Source organism: Myripristis murdjan, chromosome 4 (genome assembly GCF_902150065.1).
Source record: "Myripristis murdjan chromosome 4, fMyrMur1.1, whole genome shotgun sequence".
NCBI classification, from domain to species: domain Eukaryota; kingdom Metazoa; phylum Chordata; class Actinopteri; order Holocentriformes; family Holocentridae; genus Myripristis; species Myripristis murdjan.
Window position 1 is genome coordinate 15,349,467 of NC_043983.1, and position 11,717 is coordinate 15,361,183.

Below are 11,717 nucleotides of genomic sequence, written 5' to 3' on the forward strand. Positions count from 1 at the left end.
GGAAAACAAAATCAATCTTCTCTAACTGAGACTAATTAGTTAAATAAGACAATCACCTTGTGCCTCTGGTTATAATCCTCTACACTGTGAGAGAGAGTGAAGCAAAACTTCACTGAGACTTTATCAAACCCACCCAAGGCTTTGTGATTTTCTTGTTGCTTCTCATTTTCCATTTTCAACTTCAAAAGCTTTGAAGGGAAAACCCAGCAGTGAGAAGATTTATACTTTGATGTGAAGATCACAGACCTCAACACTACAGTTTTTGTTTTTCTAGTTTTCAGAACTGTCATCCTCTCCAGGTCTCAATATTAAATAATAAATGTATCTGAGGAAAATTAGGTGACGAATTAGAACTTTACATTGCTTACAAGGAACAATCTTAGTGCTTAGAAGTGTGAGGACAATAAACTTTTAACTAAGAAGTAAAGGACCAAAGGCGCATACAGTACTTTAATACTATACTTTAGTGTTTGACTCCCATGGATGATTGCAGAAATCATGCCTAAATAAACGAAGATAGATTTCACAGAGATTGCCTACATTGCATTCTTCCATTTAGATGAGTATAGTTCACACCTCCTAAACCTCAGAGAAACTCAAGCCACAAAGTAAACATGTGGCAGGAACACATAGCGGTTTAAACGAACAGAACATACTGAATCTCAGGATCATTTATTTAAACAAGTCAGGCTGTATCCTTGTTTCAAATATTAGTTGAACATAATGTACAGTTTAATTGGACACATTGGTTCCAAAATGTCTTGCTTACACTGTAGGGCATTATGAAACAGCATGCTGCCATAGATTGCGGCAATAGTATGTAGACACATATTGCAGTAGCTCTATTCAAAGTTTAACATTCAGTAAGTGCAGCAGAAAACACAACATGGTATGTATCATCAACATGGTATGTATCATTATGGCGTAGTGTGAGGGGTTTATCTTGGTACGGCACAGAGGCGGTAAGGTTTAGGACAGTGAGTGGCTCCCAACTTGTACTCCAAAGTGGGCTCCTCTCCTTTAGGTGCAGAGAACGAGAACCTCTGAAGGAGGGAGGTGAAGAAGAGGAATAACTCCATCCTGGCCAGTGGTTCCCCCAGACACACTCGCTTACCTGGGAAGACACAATACACTAGCTCAGTTTTATTCACAGATTTTGTTGGAAATCAGAGAAGCCGGTAGTAGGAGGAAGACACAGCCTCCTGTCTTGTCTCACTTCTCAGATGTGAGTGTTAACATGAAAATGTAAGTTGACATCCTAATTTTAGCTTTCTGATGCAACCTTACTTAATGTGACTGTCAGCTTCTCATTCACAGTGATGGTTTACTTTTTGCAACCATATCAGAAGTCACAGCAGTTTTCTGTGCTTCCACATGAAACCTGATGCAATTAACAATAAATAGATAGAAAATGTAACAAATGAGCAACAATGTTAATCACACAGTGATTGCCCTTTTAACCCTTTGGTTACAACAGCATGTATTTGATATTTGGAGGGTTGTTATTACTGACCGGCTGAAAAAGGCATGAAGGCCTCTCTTCTCCTGAACTTGCCATCCTTGTCCAGGAAGTGTTGAGGATTGAAGGTGTGTGGAGTCTCCCACATTGACTCATCATGCAGAACTGAGTGCAGCGTGGCCAGGATCATGGTGCCCTTAAGAGAACAAATCAAATTGGTCTTTAAAATGATTAAAATCAGGAGAAAATAAACTAAAGACAACTCAAACACTGACCTACACAGTATACAATTATTGTGGCTGATTATTGTGTACTGATCAAGGTAAACACACCTGGACAGACTGGTGGACGCCCTAATTTATGTTTGGCTGCCATTTGTTGCAAAATTAGTGATAAATACGAACCACAGCTAACTCTCCAGTGCCCCACCTGTGCCACAACCCTTGCTGCTTGCATTAACTCTTTCTTACATGTATCATGTACCTTGGGGATTGTGTATTCTCCAAGTGTGGTATCCTTGTTTGCTATACGAGCCAAATTGAGGGGCAAAATGTTTCCCATCCTCTGGATCTCATGGATGACTGCATCAGTATAGGGCATGTTTTCTCTGTCAGTCATGGAGGGTTGTCTGGATGAACCAACTACAGAATCTATCTCAGCCTGGACCTTCTCTGTGCGTAAAAAGAACAGGAAACAACTTCAGTGTGAATGATGCATGAACCCACAACCTGCCACCCAACCCACACTCACTCTCTCACACTCATATTCACACACAAACCTTGTATATGAGGGTAGTAGATCATGTATAGCAGTCCCCAGTGGAGAGTGGTGGCAGTGGTTTCAGTTCCAGCAGCAAACAGGTCCAGTGTGCAATAACACAAATTTTCCAGATCAAAGCCAGAATCTGGATCCTCCACCTGCAGACGACACAACAAAGCAACCAACAGAATCAGTGGCTTGTCAGCATTCACAGTCATTTCATTAGGAAAGGCACAGAGAACAAATAAGCTCAGAACAAGCAAAGAAATGTCCTTATTCACACACACACACACACACACACACACACACACGCGCACGCACGCACGCACGCACGCACACACACACACACACACACACAGACACACACACACATACCTCTCCCATTTCTGCAAGGAAGCAGTCAATGTAGTCTCTTGGCGAGCAGGGGTCAAAGTCTTCTCTGTGTTCTCTGATCTTGATTTTCATGAAGTCAAGAATCTTATTTGTCAGAGTGAAGATCCTCTGGTGAGGTCCAGGAAGCCTCTTCATCAGCCAGGGCAGCATGCTGTAGAACTACAGAGCACACACAGATACCCAGACAGATACATACATACGTATATGGTGTTGAGCTATCACTACAAGTAATAATAATATTAAATAGATATATTTCATTTATATAGCACTTTTCACATCATGAAATGGAACTAAAAGTGGTTTACAGGACAAACAATAATACAAGAATTAAAAAGCAGAAGACACAATGGGAACAATGTATAAAGCAAAATAAAAACAAGACAATAAAAACCTAAAAAGATTAAAAAGAGAAAAAAGCATAATAGTAGTAATGAGCTGATAATGATAAAATCAGTGCTAAGATATAAAAGCATAAAACATGGGGAAATAGAATAAAAGAAGTATGGGAAATATAAAAGAAATATGACATAACGACAATGTAGTTAGAAAATAGGAGGGTGGTATTAATTGAAGGCAAGATGATGAAATGGTTTAAGATGTTTCTTGAAACTATCAGCAGATGTTTGCTTGCCTTATTTGTAATGGGAGTTCGTTCTGAACCTTTGGTGCACGAGAACAAAAAGCTTCTCCATATTTGCTGCAAATCATTTTTGAGACACTAAGCAAGCCAGTACTAGATGACCTAAGGGAACAGTTTGGAACATACTAAGATAAGCAATCACAGAGGTGTGAAGGTGTTAGACCATTTAGGGCCTAACAAAAAATTAAACTCAATTCTCATTCTTTTGTACCAATGATATGAATAAATTTATGTTTGTCTTCATTTAGTTTGAGGATTTTTCTCATCCAGTGTACAATGCTGGAAAGGCAATTCATCAAGGGGTTTAGGACATCAGTATCATTTGGAACTATAGATAAATATAACTGCATGTAATCAGCATAAAAATTAAAATTCACTCCTTGATCAGAAATAATTTTCCAAAGTGTCAGCACATACCAACAGAACAATAAGGGTCCAAGAATAGAGCCCTGCGGAATGCCAAAAAGAATGTCATGCTTTTCTGAAACATGATCACCGAGGCTGACAAAACATCTTTGGTCATCAAAGTAAGGACTTCACTAAGGGGAGAAGTAAAGTTCATAGAACCAGTTTAGAGCTTATCCAAGGGACCAATTCAATATTCAAGTCGGTTTAGAAGTATCTCATGAGCGACTGTGCCAAAAGCAGCACTCAAATCCAGAAGCAGAAGATCAGAAACTTTATTATCTGCACTCACTCTACAATCACTGATCACTTTTAAAAATAGCATTTCAAATTTTCATGGATCTTGTTGTCATGTAAGAATGCATCCAACTGTTTTAACACTGCCTTTTCCAGTATCTTACTCAGAAAAGGCAGGTTGGAAAATAAGCCTAAAATTTCTCAAAACAGTAGAATTAAGATTATGCTTTTTGAGTATGGCTTTGACTGGAGCTGTTTTGAGTCCAAATGTAAAGACACCTGTTTCTAGGGAGCAGTTTACAATATCCACCACATCACCAATTGGACCATCTAAGACCTGCTTACAGAAAGTGCTGGGAATTGCATCCAGGGAACAAGTGGATTAATTCAACTGCAAAATAATTTTACTGAGTTTTGTCTGTGAAGCATGGCATATTTGTTTACAAAGCTGTGAAGGATTTAAAAGGTGATCAACAGTGGAAAATAAAATTCTAGGGTTGTTCCCACGTTCACTGATAATCTTAGAGAAGTATGCCCGCCTCTCGCAGTGTAAAGCTTAGTTATAAAGTTAGGGGGATTTTCAAGAATCTTTCAGTGGATTCTTAGTTTGTTTTTTTCCTACATATTCACTTGGCACTACAACACTCATGTGTTGGCGTATTCACTCATTTTTCCAAGGCACTTCTTGAGTATGTGATTTCTTTTTAGGTTTCACAGGTGAATCACAGGTGTTTCACTTTTTCATGTATTGATGGGAGTTATGGAAGTGAAAACAGTGCACCTTAGCATAGATACTACAAGTCTGTGGAACTCTACTGCAGAGTCCTAGACACTTGAAATTGGATTTTTTTTTCCCCCCGGTGTATATTGTTTACTCTTATCTCACAGTGGCTAGTAAGAAGATAAATCTAAGACTTCATTGCATTATGTACAATTTAGAAGTTCACCTGTGCCCATACTCCTCCCTCTAAGTAGATTAACTCATTTAAGTCCTGAAGGATCGTCCGGTACTGCTTGTCACTGTACTGATAGCGATCCCCAAACACCAAGCAGCAGATGATGTTGGATACAGCATTGTGTATCAGCAGTTGAGCATTGAAGGGCAGATCTGAGAAAATAAGAAATAATGCAAATAAGACATCCAAACATTGAGAAACATAAAGTTCATGGTCAAAATGTAAAATGTTGGCCACGGACCAAGAAAAGTGATTCTGGATATAAATTTATAATGTCACATACATAATACTACATAGCTGAAGCAAACACAAGTAAATGAAGGACTGAGCTAGACTCCAAACAGCTGTGTGGGCCGGGCACCAGCCACTGTGTGGCCATTCCTCTGAAGGAAATAACGCCTATGGTCGGATAAGGGACCAGCTGTTGTAGTGTTGTGCCAAAAGAGGCACCTTAAGCTGATATTTGTTAGAGAAAGAAAAAAAAGATAAGTAATCAAAACTTGGCTTGTGCCTTGCTGAGAAAAAGCCTCATTCAGATATGGCACTCCTGCTGGATGTATGGTTCGAGGGTCTTCTTCCCCAAACCAAAGTTCTTTAGTGTATGAAGAGCAAATCTCCTCTGCTGCTTCCACTTGTTGCCATTTGACACCACCAAACCTGTTGGGATCACAAAACAACAGACTCCATAAACAACTGGAACTACTGCAGGCAGGTTTATCATCCATTTTTCATTCACAACAATGATAATAATACAGAAAAGTGCAATTTCTGAATAAAATGTGTGGGCTAGCTGAAAGGTGCTGAAAATGAGAGGTCAAAGACGCTGAAAATCAGAGTTAGCTGGGTGCTTCATATATTGTACATGGAGTCACTGACACTGATTTGTAAGACTGAAAAGAATGTGGTGAGGACAACTGCTCTGTCACAGAAAGCAAGAAATACTATGAAAGGTGTCACTGAGGTGATGCTATGAGTCAGAGCTCAGTATTGGGTGGAAGATATCTGAAACTTTCACTTTAAACTCAAAAAACATGAACATGTTGAAGTAAATTAATACTTGAAGTGGTATTGTACATAAAAGCAGTAGAAAAGGTTCAGTTTATACTTCAAACCCTTCTACTAGTAGAAGGCATTGAAGTAAAATCAGTACTAAATCTAGCAGTATTATTGTAGTGGTTTTCTTTTTCATATTAATAAAATAATTACTAAACACATTATCACTACTGTTCAAAGCAGACTTAGGTGCACTCAGAAAATAAATATGACATACATTACCTTTATTCCCAAATGAGTCCTGAAAAATTGGGATGATAGGGCGGTCTGTGTAGTCCTCCCCTTTTTGGATCAAAGGCCTCTCTCACAGTCTGGTACCCAGTGAGTATCACAATCCTTTGACCAAGAGTCGAAGGCTGAAAATATTTCCAAATTTCTCTGCAAACTGAGAGAGAAACAGTGGACTGGTATTGTGGTCCAATATCCATTTTGTACAACTCACCTGGAGGATGCAAGGAATAACGAATTCGAAAGGAATAATGTTGGATACAGTAAACCGGGTTAGGATGCAAGGCTAAATGCTGAAGTTGGAAATTCAGATTTAGATTTCAAATACGTTACTGTAGCTAGACAACAGCATCAGATGGAGAAAAGAAAATCACAAAGAAGTGTTTTATCACTAGGGCACACCTGGCTGTTTGGGACAGGTGATAGCAGAGAAGGGGTGCTGCATGATCCATGCAGGGGTGGAGTACTCCTCATTGTATCTGTCTGTATTCAGAAACTTGAGGTCCAATCAGCTACAAGTCTGCCTAACACAGCCAAAGCAACTATCAAGAGACAGCCACTGCACTAGTGGGATATTGGGGGCAAATGCCTGCTGTGCTTTACTTTATTATTGCTTAGGGCTTGGCTGTGGGTGGCCTGTGGCTATGTGTGATTTATTTAGTTTGCAGTGCTTAGGTCTATTTGGGTTGTTTAACCGCAACGGCAAATAGGATGTTTGACTGGGACATGGCACAGGGATGATCATTCACAAGTGTAAGCCAACAGGATATCAGTTTGGGAGAGAAGCATAATTTTATTTGAAGGGATACACGGATGAGAGAGAGAATGTTTAAAGATTTATGAAAGTTTTTTTTTGTTTGTTTGTTTGTTTGTTTGAAATTGTAATTTACACCAACTAGTGCAGGATGATGTCACTATTTAAGATACTAGTCATGTGAGATCATTTGACCCTCACTAATGTTATAACTAACCATTTTATTTATTTATTTAATTATTTATAGTTAATTTTACTGTTTATATAATTTATATTTGTATTTGCCCCTGTGATATGTGCTTTATCGACAGGGGCCAGAGGATGACATAGACAGGGATCCATGGGTCTGGTGCAGGTGAGAGGCTACAGGGCTGCAGATTGATGTCACTGTTTGGTAAAATATCAATAACTTGTGCTGTAACCAGAAGAACCGCTGGTGCATTGAGTAAAAGTTTGCCATCTGTGCTCTACAGGGTTATGACGGCATTTGCCAAATGTGTGTAATCATAAATACATCGATATGCCACCACTCTTAGCGATAAATATTAGGGCCCGACCAATTTATCGGTCGGCCGATTTAATCGGCCGATTATAGCCATTAGGGAATAATCGGTAATCGGCCAAAAGTTGGCTGATTGACGCCGATGTTAACACTTATTTTTCCACTAGTAAAATGCAGGGAATATGGTGTTTTCTTAGAAGTAATGTCCTTGCGTAGAGGGCGCTCCGACTCCTTTCACGTCACGCTCAACAGTGAAACAGCAGAATGCAGTAGTGAGAAGAGGGAAGAGCCGACAGCGCATTTACTGAGCCGAGCGGTTTGCCTCGATGGTAAGTTTATAACTAGTTTGTGAATTAAACAATAACTCAATAAGTTTCCCATTCCCCATGGCGTGCCTCGTTGTGTTTGTCACACTTGACTGATATGTTAGCAAGCTAAAGTTAGGATGACCTAGCTTAAATATTAGCAAGCTAAAGGTAGGATGACCTAGCGTAAATATTAGCAAGCTAGAGTTAGGATGACCTAGCTTAAATATGACCTTGCTAAGCACTTTGCATGCTAGCAGACTAGATAAGACCGGAGCACATTAGGATAACGCGTCGTCGCCGTGCAAAAACCATTATGGGCTGCATTCATTTACAGCAGCGCACGGACTGTGTTTTTTAACTTATGGCGTTGAGGAAGAAAAAAGCGTTTCTGGTCCAAGTTATAACTTCATGGAGGAAAGAAAATGTGAACACACGTTTAGAGACGGGCATTTCAAATCATGTTTTACCAGAGACTTTTATGACGCTGTTTCTCCACCTACCTATTACCTACAGATAATAATTTATTAATAATTTGTAATTTATTACACTCACTGACCACTTCATTAGACACTGTGCAATGTAATGCACACCAATAACAGCCCTACGATGGATTCTACTTTAATAAATGTATTACTTTGTAAATGTTGACACTGTCAGAGAGATTTCTTTATGTTTTCTGAGATGATAGTGGGTGTTGCTGTTGGTGTGCAGAGCAGTATGTTGAAGTGTTCAGAGTATTTTGACCCTCTGGTGCATGTAAGTGGGGTTGACAAAATATCAGACACCTCAATATGATGCTCCTCACACCAACACCCACTGCCACCTCAATAATAACCATAAAGAAGAATTATCAGCTTTCTTACAGTCAACAACATTTTAAAAGTAATAGGTTTAGTCTAGTGAAGTGGCCAGGAGTGTACACGCCATATTCATGTGAACACAAGTAAGATAAATGCTTAATGTCTGAGTTTCAAAATGGCTCACATAACTAGACAGATTTGTAACGTTATTTTTTTAACTAACGTGTATTATGTCTTACTGTTTTTTTACAGATGGCAAAAGAAGGTGGATGCAGTACGGTGTGGGACTACTTCACTAAGGATGTCACTGGTGAAGCAGTCTGTAATATTTGTGCAGCTTCTGTAAGCCACGGAACAAGCAAGCAAAAAGCAAAAAACACAACCAACCTATGGCAGCACCTTAAAGCTAAACATGATGACATGATGATACTGCCTTTTTGCACATCATATTTTTGATTTGTTTTATGTTCAAATTGTTCATATGCTGCTTGTTCCACACAATTTCTGATAATAAAAGTATTTGAAAATAGTAAAATGTTCTCCCTTCAATTAATATCTTTGTAACAAGTGTTTAGAACTATATTTAAGCCATCCAAAGCAGGTATTTTGTCTTTTTTTTTTTTTTTTTTAAATTGAAAAATGTAAAAATTTAATCGGCAGACATATCGGTTATCGGATTTTTTTATTCCCTAATATCGGAATCGGCATCGGCCCCAAAAAATCCATATCAGTCGGGCCCTAATAAATATGACAGTTCGGGACAGTTGACATGACATCGTGCTACTGATTTTTACAGGCTACTTCTCGCTTTTTCCAGCAGTGTGTCTTTGAGACGGTCCCAAGCCGCCTGTGACACCGTGAGGGAGCCATGGGCTACCAATGTGACGATAAAGTGCACTCCTAAGGACGACTTCTGATGAAGAGGGGCTTGTAGCTCTTTCTCAATACTACTGCAACAGCAAACATGGGTTTTTTCACAAAACAGGTTTTCCCTGAGAGCTACTGACCCCGGAAGTTCAGTATAAGTCCGAGGGTAACTAAAGTTACCTACCACGCCGGACAGAATCAGTTCGGTTTCATTTAGGCCTGAGCTATAACTTTACCGAAGCTGAGCTATACACCTATAACTCACCTGAATTATCTGCAGGTGCCTTTTGTGTGATGCGACCCGAAGAAGGTCACCAAGGATGGGCAGAGACCACGGTCTAGGAGGAAAGTTTCTCGGGACTCTGTTCTTCCAAACATCAGCAAACAACAAGAAAACACACACAAATATTAAAACACTCCTGCCGTCTATCCATTCTAGGCCTATTGCCTCATGTAATGTCTCCATTTTGGGCTTTTGCGAGCAGGAGTCGTGAAGTTTTCACTGTTAATGTCGCTGTTTTTCAGCCTAGTGACACCGCACCCGGCTGAGTGACGCAGGAGCGCGCAAGAGGCTTATTTGTGTGTACGCGAGTGCGCGCGTCTGCACGTTTGCTCACTGTGTTGTTAAACATTTTTCATTTGGGTATCTTGAATATTTACTGTCATTTTTCCAGCACAAACACTCATGCACGACCGGAAGAGTTCAAACTTAAACGTTGTTTTTAATTTTCCCCCACAGATCTGTGATTCCACCAGCAAGGCATCTGTTTTGTAGGCATCTTCTGTCCTCTGCTCTATTTATACATTAATACCATGAGGGATTAATGAATGTGTTTTGCCCAAACCAACATTAAATTTGACGACACAGACATTTTTGGAGTGCCTGAACATTGGGGGGGATTTGTACGTCTCAATGTATATGGGCGTTTGGGCCTTAGTCAGGACAACCCTTTTACTGGACTCAAGGTCAGCTAAGGTGTTACACTCAGACTGCATGCAACATCTTTACCATACTTATGTGCAATAACCTGTGCAGTAATCCATATTCTATACCATACTTATGTGCAATAACCTATAGTGAAATAACCCATATTCAATACCATGCTTAGGTGCAATAACCTATAGTGCAATAACTCCTGTCCATGTTTGCACTTGTACATATATTTTTCTTTTTTTATTATTCTATTTCTATTTCTATTTCTATTCCTTTCTTTATTTTTCTTGACTAATTGCTCTTTTTACTTTACACTTTGAGTGGGAGTTGTTATTGCAACAAAAAGTAATTTCCCCCTGGGGATCAATAAAGTATTCTGATTCTGATTCTGATCTTCATTCAGACCCAGCTTCCTTTGACTGTCACCCACCTGCACTACTTTGGAGGAGGCAAGAAGTCTCTGGAGAAACATATTGAACTGAAAAGCACCTTCCTGTCTGAAGCATTTAAAAACAAACAAGGTAAGCATGTAAATGACCTTTAATATAGCCCAGCATCTTCCCACCATTGTTCTTTTCTTGTGTACTTACCTGATAATTATTTTCTTAAAGTTAGTTTATTGTTTATTACGTCATGCTGGATTTCAAGGTTAGCGCTCTTATTTTGAAGAGACTTCCGCCGGAAATAAGGGAATACGGTGTGAGTTGACAAAAAAGATTGACTGCACGGAAAAACGGAAAAATGTCTGTACACCAAATGCCGCTGTTTTATTCATTTAGTACCTGGTTGATACGGGCACAAGGTTTGTCATGACTACACTTCAACTTGTGTGTAATGTCGATTTATATTGTGGGGCTTTTTTGTAGTTTTAAAGAGTTTTATGTTAGTTCGTTTTGGCAAGTATTGCAGCTAACTTATATTAGCCCAGTGAACGGCAATTTTTGCTAGCTTAAAAGAGAGCAGCTATCTTCTCTATAGTTTTCCGTGCTTGCATAGATAAATGCAGCAGTATATGTTTGTTTACTATAATAATTATTTCCAATGTTTAAAATGTATGTGTGACATAAAAGTTACTGCATAAGTAGTTTATTCAAGTTAAAAATCTTTATCTATTACACTCTATTAAGAGGTTGTCAAAAGGTTAAAAAGGGTTAAAAATTCATAAACAGTCGTATTTCATTGTCATAGATTATAAACGTATTTTATTTCATTTTATTTTATAATTTTGTGAATCTATGGCAAAAATAGTAACAGCCCTTATTTTATTATCTTTTGTAGCTCTTACGGTGTGTTCAAGTGCGTAAGGAATTCATCAAGCTACAGTATTTGTTGCATCAAAATAAAAGAAAACACTATGAACCATCAGTTGGAGAGTTTCATTCAGACCATCAATCAACCGGGGATGCTACAAAGCAGATTATA

General features: G+C 39.0%; 1 pseudogene; it reads right to left on the reverse strand.

Annotated features, from left to right (window-relative positions):
* Positions 1–656: 656 nt before the first annotated feature.
* Positions 657–9,909, reverse strand: LOC115357748 (cytochrome P450 2J2-like; annotated as a pseudogene).
* Between the last annotated feature and the right edge of the window lie 1,808 nt (positions 9,910–11,717).